Source organism: Gossypium hirsutum, chromosome A05 (genome assembly GCF_007990345.1).
Source record: "Gossypium hirsutum isolate 1008001.06 chromosome A05, Gossypium_hirsutum_v2.1, whole genome shotgun sequence".
In the NCBI taxonomy this organism is placed as follows: domain Eukaryota; kingdom Viridiplantae; phylum Streptophyta; class Magnoliopsida; order Malvales; family Malvaceae; genus Gossypium; species Gossypium hirsutum.
In genome coordinates, this window is record NC_053428.1 from 18,285,314 (window position 1) to 18,290,135 (window position 4,822).

Consider the following 4,822-nt stretch of genomic DNA (forward strand, 5'->3'; position numbering starts at 1 on the left):
TTTCGAATTTCATAGCTATTTGCTACCTTTAGCTACTAGAATTCAACTTTTGCATTTTATTCAATTTGGTCATTTTCATCATATTAAACATTTAATCGGTAAAATTTCTCATCTAAATTTTCATACGATATTTCTATTTCATACGATATTTCTATCATACTGTAGACTATAAAAAATATTAAAATAAAATTTCTTTTGGCCTTATATTTGTGGTTTCGAAACCACTGTTCCGATTTTATTGAAAAGGAGTTGTTACAGCAAGTGTTGCGGGAGGTTGAAATTTATCTACAATAACATAAATTAAGGGAAGAAGAAGAAGAATATTGGGAAAAAAATCCTAACCCAGTTTAATGGCGGTGCAAATAGTGGTGGCCGGAGCACTTGTCGTCAGTGTTGCTGGTTTATTTGTGGGGTTCGTTGTATTAGGGTCGTTGGAGATTTTAAGAGGGATTTTATAGTCTCTTCTCCTCCTCTTCTTCTTCTTCTTCTTTTTATGTTATTAGGTTTTTTTCAATTTCTTCTTAAGGTTTCCACTGTGGACATCCAATGTGGCAAATTAACTGGCCATGTCACCTGTCCCGTTAGGTCTGTAACGGAAAATGTTAGTGGGTGATTGAATTGTCACTATTTGATAACGTAGTGACTGATTTGTTATTTTTCGAAAGTAGAATGACTGAATTAAAACTAAAGTGATGTTTTGTCAATTATCTCAAAGTTAAGTGGCAGTTGGTATAATTTACCATTTAAATAAAAAAATTATTGCTACAATATATGACAACCCTAGCCTAACAAATTCTATACAATAGAATCAATCAATATTTTAAGCTATATAAATTTTGTTATTCACGACGTCCATATTTTTAATTCTATCATTTATTAATCAAAATTAAAACTATTTCCTTAACGTTTTTGTAAGAGAGATTATTTTGTATGTAAAATATTACTAAAAAACATGCCATTCGTTTCGAATCAAGTAAATATGAGCATTCTTAATTAGTCACAATCTTCTATATGGAACCGAACTTAAAAATCCCTCTCCATACAATTAATTGGATTTGAAATAACAGGTGGGTTCCTTGTCTCCAAATCAAAGTAGCCAGACTACAAACGCCCATCAATTTGCAAACTTCAAGCCAGTAAACTTGTTTTTGGTTGGCAACCTATTCATAATTGTCATTCAAGCCCGACTAAATGAATGCTTAAAATGTGAAAATGAAACTATAAGAGCTTACTCAATGTGATATTTACATTCCTTTCTCGAATACTAAATTCACTGGATTCTTGTGGTTGGAAACAATCAACTCTCAAGATTAATGATATGGTTAATTTGCACCTTAGCTTAAGAAATTTCCACCAACTCCAATTGGAACCTTGAGTTGGAGAAATCTGCAATAGAATTTTACCTTTTAGAACATAAGCTTTAACCCAGGCCATTAAAGAGGTATTGTTTGGATTAAGATACTCCATAATTGTTGCATCTTTCTTGCTTGATTACAGCTTTCTAAACCTAGTTCTTTAACCCTCAGACCACTTTTACGATTTGGCTTACAAATATTCATTTTAACCTTGGCACTTGCTGCTACTTTATTTTTCAGAGTTGATCAGAGGCTTTAAGAATAGCATTGGGAAAAATAAATGGTTGACATTTCTTATATCCCTACTACCCTATTATACTTTGGACCTGGTTTAGCCCCCACTTCTTTTATAACTATCCCAAGATACCATAATGGTGGGTTAAGCGTAGACGTTAAAATCCCTTCTTTCTTATTATTTTAGCATGCCGTCACCCTGCTTTCCACTCTTTCCTTTTGGCCGCAAGCCTTATTCCATCTTCAATTGTTTTCTAGTTACCATCAAAATGACCTCAATATGTTCTCAATGGTCGCGACTTGCTACTAATAAGCTTTTCCAATGCTTTTTACTTGGATCGTTAAATTATTATTGGTGCGCAACCTTCTTCAAATCAGTTGTCGATTCTTCCCTCAATTTTGATTTCAATTTTACAGCTATAATGGCTGTCGAAAAGAATTCACATTGGTCTAATTATTGTTGTCTATTTAGAGTCCCGGTACTGGACGAGTTGAAGTCAACATGCATAAGTAAACTTCTTTGTTGCCCACCCATGTATTTGAGCTTTAATCATTTCAATCGGAGGAAAGCTATTCATTTCTGTAAGCCTCATTATGACTAGAGGAATTCCAAGGTATCTAATGGGAAGCACCCCAAGCTTAAAGCCAATCTGCTGAGATACAATAGGAAAAAATCTCACTCTTAGAAGACTTTAATTCCAAACCATGATAAGTATAGAATTCCTGTAAAATACATTGAACCCTTCCGAATGATGTTAATGCTATATGGTTGCGCAGTCCAAAGGATGTGACAGAGGAAGAATACACGAAATTCTATCACTCTTTAGCGAAGGTAATTTACCAGATGCTCTAGCTCTAGAATGCTTCAAATACTATGGAGAAGTTTGTAACTCTTATTTATTCTTGTAAATGTAATTTCTTATGCTCTGCAGGACTTTAGCGATGAGAAGCCCATGGCCTAGAGCCACTTCACTACGGAAGGTAATGTTGAATTCAAGGCTGTTCTATTTGTGTCCCCTTAGGCTCCTCATGATCTATATGAGAGTTACTACAACTCCAGGTCTTGTTGATTCTGATACATTACCACTCAATGTGTCAATATGTCTTGTTAATTCTCATCAGGAAAGCCCTTGATATGATTCGTAAAATAGCTAAAGATCCTGATGTGGCAAAGATGATAAATGTATGTTATAATTGTTTCTTTAGTAATTACTTTGAATTTAATTTGTGAACACGTCATCCTGTACTGTGGCCTAATGTCCCTTCAAAACGGAACTCTTTTTGTTCGAAGTTATTTCTGGGTTAATGATTGATACTGAATATCAGTGGTGATGCAGAAGTTGAGAAGTCGCGCGATGATAAGTACCTGATGGATTAAGAAGGAAAGTAGTTCCAAAAAGTGTCCAATGAAGGCCTGAAGATTGGGAAAGACTCCAAGAATGGAGAACTCGAGGAGTCATTTAAAGAACTAACCAAATGGTGGAAGAGTGCACTTGCCCGCGAGACTATTGATGAGATAAAAATTAGCAACTGTTTGGACAACACTCTTTGTGTGGTTGCTACATCGAAGTTTGGCTGAAGCGCTAATATGGAGAGAATCATGCAATCTCAAATCCTATTAGATGTTAGCAAGCAAGCATACATGCGTGACAAGAGGGTTCTTGAAATCACCCAAGGTACCCAATCATCAAGGAGCTTTGTGAGAGAGTTGTCAAGGACCCTGAGGTATGTACACATGCAAGCAGAAATGTGCATGTTCAATAACACTATATAATTCGTTTGCTATAATAATTTTTCTCTCTACATCATATTCCAAGTATTGTAGTAATCTAGCATGAATGTGTAGTTTGTATGTAGGAGCAATTCACCATAGCATTATAAGAGTTCATGGTATGTGCCACAAACTGATGCTCACTCTGTGAAATCTAAAATTGGGACTGTTTCTTCCTGCATGCACTCTTTTAACTAAAATATATAACCTATTTTTGATTCTGCTAGTCTTTCTTTCAACTAAACCTTTTTTTCTGGATCTTCAGGATAAGGGTGTAAAGGAAACAGCTCAACTTATATACCAGACAACACTGATGGAGAGTGGCTTCAATCTTCCTGACCCTAAGGATTTCGCCTCACGCATCTACAGCTCAGTTAAATCTAGCCTAAATGTCAGCTCTGATGCAACAGTAGAGGAGGAAGATGATGTAGAAGAAATTGAGACGCAGTCTGGGACAAAATATGTAGGCAGTCTCAAAGGTGAAGCTAAAACTGTCAAAGATAATGATTCCGATCTTAAGGATGAGTTGTATCGTGAAACCATGAGATACTACTTTGTTGAGTTTTCCCTTTCATAATTACTTTTGTTCAGTCATTGGTACATGTAGAGAAACGCAGCACAATCATAAACCAAATAGATGGATTTTATTCCTTAACAACAAATACCTCATAGCGATTGACCATACAATATTTATAAAGTACTTGAAAACAACTTCTTAACAAAATAACTACTTTAACTGCTTAACAGCTTAACAACTATTTGTTTACTTAATCCTTAATATTCACCCAACTGATCTACTTCTGTCACCTCCTGCTTTGTAAGGTCTCGAGTTTGCTGACAACTTTAAGTTGTGTTCTGAATTTTGTAAAACATCTAACTGAAAGGGGTTTGGTAAGCACATCAGCCACCTGATCTTGAGTTGGAACATGTCCAACAATTAGCTTCCAAGTGGTTACCTTTTCACGAACAAAAAATAAATCTAGCTCTACATGCTTGAATTTGGAATGAAGAATTGGATTTGCAGACACAACTACTATACTTGAGTTGTCACACCAAATAGCTGTTCTTCCTACAAGCTGAACTTTTAATTCTCTCAACAAAGACTCTATCCAAGTGACCTCTGCTGTAACATAAGCGAGGCTCCTATATTTTGCTTCTGTTGAAGAACGGAAGACTACATGTTGCTTCTTTGAACCCCAAGATACAGGATTACCACCTAGGAAAATAGAAAACCCTGACGTTGAATGTCTATCATCAGGATTATTTCCCCAACTAGCATCTGAATAACCAACAAGAGAGAGACGAGAGGCAGCAGTAAAATGAACTCCATGATCAATTGTTGCCTGGAGATACCTCAAAATATGCTTAACAGCTTTGAAATGCTGATCAAGAGGTTTGTGCATGAATTGAAAAACCCTATTGACAGCAAAAGTAATATCATGCCTAGTGTAACAGCCTAATT

General features: G+C 35.7%; 1 pseudogene; it reads left to right on the forward strand.

Moving 5' to 3' along the window:
• The first annotated feature begins 350 nt into the window (after positions 1–350).
• On the forward strand, positions 351–3,937 carry LOC107960736 (endoplasmin homolog; annotated as a pseudogene).
• Positions 3,938–4,822: the final 885 nt, after the last annotated feature.